An 11,352-nucleotide genomic window follows, 5' to 3' on the forward strand; every position below is an offset into this window, starting at 1 on the left:
ACATTCCCAGAAAGTATGTTCAATTCCATCTTTATATCTATTTAAAAATGATGAGCTAACTCTTAACAGTATTTTGATTATGAATACCATAGAGAATTGGACAGTGCTGCTGGACCCTTTGCCCAGGAGAAAAAGCACACACCACACGTACAACAGTCTAGATGGCCGTCGACTTTAAATGTGTCTCCACTGGGAGATTAGAATCCTTCTCCATCACAGGCTCATGTGGCCAGGTCATCTCTCTTCAGTTATTGCCAGCAAGCCTTCCCATTCTTTGATTTTATTTTCTACTGAGTGTGAAAGACATCCTTTCCATTACTACATTCTGGCCTTGACAAAGGGAAATGACTCACAGTGGACTTTCCACACTGTGAGTACCTTTGTCTTCAACAGTAGTGTTAAAGATGGTGTGACCTTTGTACCCATCAGCTCAGAGATGTGGCATGGTTTTGCTCCTTGCCAGTACATTTTCCCTCCTGCTGAAATAGTCTTTTTGACTTGCATATGAGAACACATAATCAGCTCAGTCGCTCAGTCATGTCTGACTCTTTGTGGCCCCCTGGACAGCAGCGCACCAGGCTTCCCTGTCCATCACCAACTCCCAGAGTTCACTCAAACCCATGTCCATTGAGTTGGTGATGCCATCCAATCATCTCATCCTCTGTCGTCCCCTTCTCTTCCTGCCTTCAATGTTTCCCAGCATCAGGGTCTTTCACATAATAACTCATTTTTTCACAATTCATTTTCCTACGCAGAATCATTCCAAGAATGGGGCTTGACCACAAGGCCTAAGAAAAAGACTGAGAAGACATTTATAAAAGGCAGTCTGGAGTTCCATGGAGGTTAAGAGCCCAAGCTTTGGAGTAAAGTGGCTCAGTAAGACAGCTGTAGGTTCAAGTCTGTTCTGCCACTCATTTCCTGTGTGACCTTAAACAATTTGTTTAACCTCTCTGACTTTCTTGATCTGTGAAATTGTCTAATACTACACATCTCTTGTGGTCCAAGTTAATGCCAAGATTAGATGCTGAGATCAGATTAAGAAACATGCAAGACTTTGGGCTCTCTTGGAGGCAGCTAGCGCGAGGCTGTGGAGCACTGAGCCAAGCGTCCTGCCCTGCGTGCTGCCCAGATTAGTGAACAATACAGTCAAGATGGCTAAAAGTGATCCCAAGAAACCAAAGGGCAAGATGTGTGCTGATTTCTTTTTTGTGCAGATGTGCAGAGAGGAACATAAGAAGAAAACCCAGAGGTGCCAGGAACCAGCATGGGGAACTCCACCCATGGCAAAGGTCATGAGGAAGGAGGCTTCAGCATACGCAAAGGTGGGATCGAGCCTCAGGAAACCCCCTGTTCCCGAGCATCTACCCCCAAAACCAGAGTCTGCCTACTTTACTGCTTTATGCTCTCACCCACACCTCTGACTTTACGGGGGGCTGTCCCCCACCTCGCTTGGAGAAGGAGTTAACCTACAGCTCCAGTTAATAAAAATTCCTGGGCATGACAATGGTGTCTCAGGTCAAACCTCTCTGTTGGCACACTAGCTTGTGTGACAGGATTATCCACACTCTCGCTACTATGTACATGATTGTTTACAACCTCTCAACCATAAACTGCACAGAGTTTGGAGTATTTTGAAAGTCTTAGTTAGCATTGGGTTTTTCTAAAGATAAAAATCATGTTGGTGAAGGGTTTTTCATTTATTGGGCCAATGTTTGCTGCTAAATCCCCTGCCCTTATACATGTTAATAAATATATAACTAGCATATAGGAGAAATAAGTATTAACCTTTAAGATTAATCATGCTAAACCTTAGGCTAAGTAAATTCCTTTCTTAATTGTAACCCACTACACCCTCACTGTATAGGAATGCAACTTTATCTGGTACCTTCGGAGGGTGGTGCCTGGTTTAAGAAAAATCACCCTTGGAAAATAAGTTTTTTGGTTGACTGACCGTTATCAGAAAGAAAGGATCATGAAATGTTAATAGGCCCCCTGGCCTGAAGATGATGTAAAACCCCTAAAGACCTTTTTGTATACATTTATATGAAGCACCTGATTTTGATAAAGGTCAGGACTGCTGACCCCCGTGTGACTTTAAAATTTCCATTTGTCTCTATGTGTAAAAAAAGGTATATAAGCAAACCTGAAAATAAAGAAAATGGATCAGTTTCTGGAAAGACTGATTCCCCCGTGTTGTTCTTTCTTGTTCTCCATTTTTCTGGCTGAATTCCCGTCTGGAGCGTGGGTGCTCGCCAAGCCTGCTAATTTTGCCCTGGCTTTTTAAGATCCACACAAGAGGGAGCCCAAGGAGGGGCACCCTCTGATATTCAAGTGGGCGCCGGTGGCCTACGTAGGTGGTGCAAGCTTCTTGTCTCGAAGCTTTATTGGTATCCCACGTAAACCAAGTTATTCAGCCTCTTTTTCTCCACTAATTTTCCTACTACACTATTCCTTTCTAATCTCCCTCTATATCTTTAACTAAGCAATTAATTCCTAGGACGCTGACTCCGTCCACGCTTCGAATTACCCTGAATCCACTGGGGCTGGACCCCAGCACAGAGGTCCCTGTCAATTTTGCTGAATTTTCCAAGAAATGCTCCTAGAGGTGGAAGACCATGTCCAGGAAAGAGAAGTCTAAATTCGATGAAATGGCAAAGGCATGTAAAGTGCGCTATGATCAGGAAATGAAGGATTACAGACCAGCTAGGGGAGGCAAGAAGAAGAAGGACCCTAAGGCCCCCAAGAGACTACCGTCTGGATTTCTCTTATTCTGCTCTGAATTCCACCCCAAGATCAGGTCTACACACCCTGGCATCTCTATTGGAGATGTGGCAAAGAAGCTGGGCGAGGTGTGGAATAACTTAAGCGAGAAGAAGCCATACATCAAGAAGGCAACGAAGCTGAAGAAGTATGAGAAGGATGTCGCAGACTATAAGTCTAGAGGGAAGTTTGATGGCGCCAAAGGTCCTGCTAAAGTTGCTGGGAAAAAGGTGGAAGAGGAAGACAGAGAGGATGAGGAGGAAGAGGAGGGGAGGAGAAGGATGAATTAAAAACAACTGTTGATCTGTCTCCTTGTGAATACCTTAGGGTAGGGAGTGTCGTGACTGACACACCTCTCACCCAAGATGTGTCTGTTGCCCTCATTAGGTTTAATTACCCAATTGGATCATGATCATATGGTAGTCTCTAAAAGCGCTCTAGCAGTTGTCAGTGGTTTACAGGAAGTGGCCATGGGTGTCTGGAGCACCCGAAAACTGTATCAAAGCTGCACATATTTCCAAACATTTTTAAAACGAAAAGGCTCTTGTGTTCCCCTCACCCTGTGCACTTTGCTGTTGGTGTGACAAGGCATTTAAAGACGTTTCTAGCATTTTTGTTTTAATTTGTAAGGTGGTGTATTAATTCTGTGGTCATTGACTAAAAATCCCAAGTTCTCAACTGTACATATCTATAGTTTGTAAAAAGAACAAAGCAACCGAGACACACTCTTGATGCTCCTTGCTTGGTGTGGAGGCTGTGGGGGTGATGCCTGCTGGAGGGGCCGTAGCTCAGGGTATGCACTGCAGGACTGGACCTGTGGACACTGCAGTGGGCATCCATTCAGCTTCGGGTTGTCTTGTTGTTTGTATATAGTGACATAGCATCCCGCTGCCATTCTTAGTTGTGGAAAAGAGGGGATGGGGTCAGCTAGCATGAGAAGTGTTTTGGATCCTTTTTAGTTGAAGTGCAGTAGTTTTAAACTGCCTTTTTTTTTTTTTTTAAACAAACCGTAGAACTCTTCATTGTCAGCAAAGCCAAGAGCCACTATACCAGTGAAAGTTCAAGAACCTTCTGTACTAAACACAATCTGCAATCTTCTGTTGTTTTTGTTTTTGGTATGTTTAGAATGCTGAAATGTTTCTGAAATTAAATAAACAATATTACATTTAAAAAAAAGAAACATGCAAGACTTTGGCATATAGTAAGTACTGGATAATGGGTGATGTTACTATTTATTCTTAGTATTTTTCAATAAACTGGTTATCTAGCACAATTATGGACGTTTATATTCTAATCAACAGTTTTCAAATATGTATTTATTATTGTTGAAATATGCAGTATTAAACCATGGAATTTTTGCCCAAAACCAAAAGGAAACCCAATCAACTGGATTACTTATTTTTAAGGAATTGGAATATAGTGAAAATGCTTAAAGAGGAAATCATGTGAAGTTCCCTGTTTTTAATAATTTGGGAGGATCCTCTAGACTCAGGGTTACACAAATAACCATTAATCATCATTATTATATAACATATGCAAAAATACAGAATAAGAGAGGGTTTTAGATGAGAAAATATCAATTATTCTGTGATGTAGCCTTTTATTAAGAAGTCATCAAGCAGAATTCCCTGGCAGTTCAGTGTTTAGAATCCCTTCACTTCCACTGCAGGGAGCATGGGTTTGATCCCTGGGTGGGGAAATAAGATCTTGCATGCAGCAGTGGAGCAGTAAAAAATAAATTAATAAGAAGTCATCAAGATTTATTTTTAAGAGATATTGAGAATGTGGTTTGTATTTATTGAATGAAGGTCAACCTGAAAAATCACAGATGCCAGAGTTTCATGTATTCTCTTATGTCTCATAATTTCCTAGCATGACAAAGATTATAAGCCTACTCTATATTTGAAGCAATTGTGTGTTAGGAAGCTTTAATTTGCCAATATACACATCTAGTAACTTGTGTGAAAGTAACTAGTAATTAGTACATTAGCATTCCAACCTTGGCCTGACTTCAAACCCCTGTTTTTTCACCATACTCTGCTGCCTGCCAAATTTTACAAGAGAAAAGGCATAATTTTCAAACCAGTCAGGAACTCTGCTTATAAAATTGTCTTACTCTCTCCATTATCAATCAGACAACCTTCTGGAGGGGAAAAAAATGGCAAAGTTTGCAGAATAAATATACAGAATGTACTGTTTCTAGAATAAAAAGATTTCAAACTCAAAAAATAGAAGGTAAAAAATGCAACAGAATTCTGGTCTGAGACAACAATTCAACTCAAAAATATAACACCCTTTTTCCAGCTTATTATCTGGATTCATATGAGAGAGCTGCCATCCCAAACTAATTAGAACACTGTTCTAATTAGTAAGCATAAGTTAGCAATTTGATTACTTGCTAATTTGAATGAAGCATCGGCAAAAAGCACATGAAACCTGGATGCATAAATCAAGGGAATTTCTCCAATTTTAATGAATCATATCTTTTAAGAGATAAGCCACAGTTAAAAGTTAGTTTACGTGCCAATTAAGGAAGCTATAATCATAAACAATTTGTCTGTGCCTGGAATAAAATTTAATCAAGCTAGGAGCATTTCCTTTTCATCTGTGCAGAAAAAGTAATTTATGTAATTATTATCAAGAATTTGGAAAAAATAAAAAACACTGAAATGCAAGAACTAGGAGAAATTCAAACTGGATATCTAACATGGACTAATAATTTGGTACTTCCATAGGTGCTACTAATAAGAAATGGTACCAGCTGAGCCCTTGAAACGCCCTACATAGCCCAGCAGGCCAATGATAGATATTTATGAGTCTGCTGAATCTTGCAGAACACAGAGAATGAAGAAACTCAGAAGATTCAATTGATTTTATCACCTCAATATCCCAGGCTTTTCAAAATAATCCCAGATCCTTTTGTTTTAGGAATCATCTGCCTTAATTTTTCTATTAGGACCAAATAGTCATCAAGAGTCAGAAAGGTTGGTATAAAAGGGAATATAATATCTATAGGTAAAACACTGCAAGCTAAGGCTCAGTTAGAAAAGCCAAAAAAAGCATCCAGGTGCCTTATTTTTTTTATAAGACTGTGCCAGAAATCATTAACAGAAATGAATCATTTGGGAAATCTTAGCCAAAGCCATAGATTTCACTACAATTCCGTCTTCTCTCTTGAGTCTAGCTATATCATGCAATCCAATAATGAGGTTCAGAAACCATATTTTTCATCATTTGATAATGTACAGACATAGTCAATATTTAAATGACTGTATTCATGGAAGCCAAATCATAGCACTCTGCCTCTGAACATAACAGGGACAATGAACTCTTGTGATATGAACAAGTGTGCTGAAATTTAAGGAGTGCCAGAATTCAATAACATAAGAGGAGGTAGTTAGGGCTTATGAAACCCCTCTCCCAGGGCTACTTAGGCATTCATTTTCCTCAGTCTTCTTTTTTAAGTTACAAAAGCACTAAAGAATGTTTGGAAAAATGAAGAAAAATCATTGTACACAACCCTGACCCTTGCTTTTTTTTTTCACCCAAAATACTTCTTGGAGATGCATTCATACTGGTATTTAAAGCTGTCTCATTCTTTTAATGACTGCATGTTACTTCAGTGTGTGGATGTAGCATAATTTATTTACCTAGTCCCTATAAAATACCAAGTCACTTGTTTGCTTTTTTGTTGTTGTTGTTACTACAAACTGCCACAACAAACATTTTGGTATCAACTTTATGTAGATATGAAAGTATGTTGATGGGATAAATTCCTAGAAATGGATATTCTTGAGTTATTGTTTTATGTAAAGTCACAGCGTCCATTCAATTTTACAGGCTGAACACATCACATTGGATTTTATACACAATAAATATTTTCCATGTTGCTATATAGCCTCCAAGATTAAACTTTTCAGTGGCTTACAGCTTCTTATTAAGGGGAGACACTCAACCTTCCCTCTATTACTATGCAGTTCAACATTTCTCATTACTTGTTTCAATAAGTAATACAATGCCCTTCCTGACGCACCGTATCATGCCCTGAGCCCTGACTCTGGCCCTCCTCTCCACTTATCTTCACACAAGGCATCCTCATTCTAGAATAATTCCAGGTCCCCATGACCCTAGAATTCCTTTCCTAAATGGCATAACATATACTACAATATGGATAGACCTTGAAAACTCTATGCTTAGTGAAGTGAACCTTCAATTGTTTGAAAACTATAAACAGTTTCCCAAACTCGTTATCGTCTTCAGAAATTTCAACTTTTAATGTAGCTCAAATCTGACTTTAAGCTTCCAGGTTTTCCGCTTTGCCTTCGAAGCTTCCCTTCTTCACTCCCATATTCCATCCCAACACATTATAGAAACCTTCCCCTAGAGCTTCATCTGTTACATTTAAATTCTGAGTTCATCTTATACTCATATTTGTATAAATATAGTAAAAGGGTGAAAACCAAACTCTTCACCAGTTACCTAAATTTTGCCTTTATACCATATAACTAGATCCTTTGTGATATACATGCATCATTTAATAAACTTAATAAACATCAAAGAATACTATCTAGCTCTAAAAAAAAAAAAAAAAAAAACCAGTAAATGTAAACACAACCATTTTATTGCCAAGCTGAGAAAAGGAATAAAGCAATTCATTTGGGAGTATTCCAATGGACTCAGCAAAAGTGAACTATCAACCGAGATTCTAAATAACTGGTCTTTGTAAACTTTATAGAGTAACAACAGTTTTTTAACATTTTCCCTCAAATGGTTAAACCAAATGGAAGAATAATTAAACCCATATTCCATTCAGGATAAAATGAACCTGTGGTTCACCTAATGATCAAGCTTCAGCTAATTAGTAAAAGTGGCCAGACCAGACAATGATAACCAACCCAAAGGAAAAAAGAAGCCCATGATTAAGCAAGCAGATGGCCACCTGCAATTTATTGCTTGATTTGGATTGATGGCCCAACTAGGGAAGGCCTTTAGCTTAAGCTCTTCCCTTGAGAGCCCTGGATGGCTGCACTCCAGTGATTTGTTCAGGTCAGAGCCCTTCTCCTCCCAGGATTGCTTCCATAATTCATAAAATGTCTAACGTGTATATCAAACAAGCACAAACCAGGAGTCCACACTCCTTCAACATGGCATGCTAACTAACTCTTTCCATCAGCCTCAGGCAGGCAGAGTCAAAGAGGAAAAGCATCTTTTTATCTTCCAAAGATCCTGTTTAAGAAGCAAAAAAGATTGGGAGGACTCATACTCTACTTAAATCATTTTGTATATATACCTTAAGCCAATGTTAGCAAAACTCTGTTGACTGCCATGTGAAAGTAGAACCAGGCCTCAGGACAGGTAGAAATGGTGAACTCAAGAAAGAGAAATGGTACCGATATAAGACGGAGCCAAAAGCATGTTTCTATGTATTTCTCAACTTTGTTTAGAATAAGCACATCCTGTACCACTCATGATCAGCTCTAAAAGGTCTTCCCTAATAGAAACTGTCCAACCAAGTAAAAAGTATCTGTTTACTAGTCTGCAAGTGGCTATAAAACAGAAAGAGATCTCAAACAACACCATGTATAGTTCTGACAAGGTTTAAGTAGAACATATACATCTTTAAGTGTTTCCTTTTTCATGCAAACATATATTTCTAAAAAAAGTGAAGAAAGAGACATGGATGGGGAGGGGGAATATGGCTTAGTTTTCAACTCAAAAAACATTTAAATATATAAAAATTGATAGCTCTTAAAGTCAGTCTTAAAGTCAGCTCTTAAAGAGGTTGCTGCCATTGTGTCTTGGAGTTTCATTCTTATGTTTTCTTTTTCTAATTAAAGAGACAGAGAGATAGAGAAATCTGTATTAATCCTTTATAAGCCAGTTTTCCAGTTACTATATCTTGCGGATTCAGTATCCTTTTCATTAGCAGAAAGTTACTTTGCATTAAATTGAAGGTTTACAAATTAAAACTCAAATCTTTTTATTTTTTCCTAAATAACTCCATAAAGATGTTAAACAGGAAAAGGAAGTTGGGAGTTACGAATTGGGAGGCTATAAGAATTTTTTGTTGCTAAAGGATTGGCTGCAACTGCCAACAATTTCGTGGTTTCAGATGCTTTCAAAAGGAAGAATGTGATAATAGCTCCTGGGTGGAATAATTTTGGCTGTACTTGATTAAATCTAAGCTTAAAACTTAGAGAACAGCTTGGACTGCATTTTTTTTTTTTTTTTTTGAAGAAACAGCTATGCATTTCATCTTACTGTGGCCTTGCCAAATTCAGGGACTTTGGGGAGTCTGGCACTAGATTAGACACTAACAAAGCAAGCTAAATACCCTGGGTAATATGAGTTACATAACTGCAATCAACACTAATGACTGTGTGTCTCACTAAAACCCTGCACGTGTAATTTTGGAAAGGAGTCCTTTCCTTTCACAAAGGGCTATTTCATTAAGCTCCCAGAAAGTACTCAGTCCAAAAGAGAATAAGCGACAAACACTGGACATATTCAGCTGGCATTTTCATTTGTACTCTAGTGTCTTTTTCTGATCGTAAATAAATTATTTTACACTTCCTAGAAATGCATCTAGAGTTTGCATCCAAAATCTTAAGCTTTGTTCTCAACATCATTTTCTGGTCGCTTCAGGAGATACAACTTTAGGATCACTGACAATAATTCTAGAATACTTAAAAAAAATCAACTACATGTTGGGTAACTCCTGGAGTCTTCATTTTCCAAATTCAAATACAAACAATATTAAATACTAAAAAGTGTCCCATGGGTTTCTGGTTGTGGACAAGATGGCATAAATGTACCTCTCCCTATTCTTTCTGCTAACCACCACTAAAATCCTGGGCCATTATATATTAAAAAAAACACATAAAAAGATGCTAAATATTTTTGAAGTAGTGAAAGAAAAGAATTCTATATCCATGAAAATATCCTTCAAGGATAAAGGGAAATCAGACATTCTCAGATGAAAGAAAAGTAACATAATTTGTTGCCAGCAGGCCTACCCTAAAGAATGGCTAAAAGAAGTTCTTAAATCAGAAAGGAAATGATAAAGGAAGGAAATTTGGACCATCAGGAAGAAGAACAAAAAAGAATAAACATTTAGGTAAATACAATAGATGTTCCTTCACCTCTTGAGATTTCTAAATTGCATTTAATGGTTGAAGCAAAAAAGTTATTATTTGATGTGGTTCTTAATGCAAGTAGAGGAAATAGTTGACAATTACATTATAATGGAGGAGGTAAGGTTTCAAACTACAAAGACCAGTAACAGCAGATCATGATAGGTTATGTATAAGAAATGTAAAGCCTAGAGCAAGCACTCAAAGTTATACCAACACATACACTCAAAATACCATAGATAAATTAAAATGGAATTCCAAAGAATGTTTTAGTAACCCACAGGAAAGCAAAACAGAAACAGGGAACAAACAGAAAATGAAAAGTAAATGGAGTGCTTAAGCTCTAACATATCAACAATTACATTAATGAAAACAGTCTAAATTCACCACTTAAACAGAGATTGGCAGAGTGGATAAAAACCATGACCAAAACTGCATACAATTTGGATGGCACTCAAGATCATGATGCTGAGTGAAAAGAATGTCCTCAGAAGTCCACATACTATATCTTTCCATTTATATAACACTTTCAAAATTACAAAATTAAAAATATGGAGAACAGACTAGCAGCTACCAGGGTTAGGGTTGGGGTGGGTGTGACTCTAAAGGAATGCTACCCCAAGGACTGTAGCCAGCCAGGCTCCTCTGTCCATGGGATTTTTCAGACAAGAATACTGGAGTGGGTTGCCATTTCCTTCTCCAGGAGATCTTCCCTGTAAAGGGACAGTATGAAGGAAGTCTTTATGGCAAAGTAATAGTTCTGTATCTTAACTGTAGTGCTGGTTACACAAATCTATACCTGTTATAGAATGGTGTAGAATTGTACACACACGTTGTACCATTGTCAGTTTTCTAGTTTTAATACCATATTACGGTTACATAAAACCACCAGTAGTTTCTGTAACTTCCAATCAATCTTAGCTTTTGAAGCTTTCCTCATAGCTAAGTCGGCAAAGAATCTGCCTGCAATGCAGAAGACCTGGGTTTGATCCCTGGGTTGGAAAGATCCTCTGGAGAAGGAAATGGCAACCCACTCTGGTATTCTTGCCTGGAGAATCCCATGGACAGAGGAGCCTGGTGGGCTGTAGTCTATGGGGTCATAAGAGTCAGACATGACTTAGCCACTAAACCACCACCATGGTTACATAATCCTTTCATAGGCATACTTCAGAGATAATGCAGGCTCAGTTCAGATCACTGCAATAAAATACTGGCAACAAAGACAGTCACAAAATTTTTAGTTTCCCAGTACATATAAAAGGTGTGTTTATGCCATACTGTGGCCTATTAAGTGTGCAATAGCATTATTTTTTAACGTACACCTTAATTTTAAAATACTTTATTGTTTACAAAAACAGAAATATGGATCAATGGAGTTGAATAGATAGCTCAGATAGCTCAGAAATAAATCCATACATTTATGGTCAATTAATCTTCAACAAAGGAGGCAAGAATATAC

At 38.1% G+C, this 11,352-nt stretch overlaps 1 pseudogene; it reads left to right on the forward strand.

Annotated features, from left to right (window-relative positions):
* Nucleotides 1-1,075: 1,075 nt before the first annotated feature.
* LOC120881195 lies at nt 1,076-3,074 on the forward strand (annotated as a pseudogene).
* Nucleotides 3,075-11,352: the final 8,278 nt, after the last annotated feature.

This window comes from Oryx dammah, unplaced genomic scaffold, assembly GCF_014754425.2.
Source record: "Oryx dammah isolate SB20612 unplaced genomic scaffold, SCBI_Odam_1.1 HiC_scaffold_22, whole genome shotgun sequence".
NCBI classification, from domain to species: Eukaryota; Metazoa; Chordata; class Mammalia; order Artiodactyla; family Bovidae; genus Oryx; species Oryx dammah.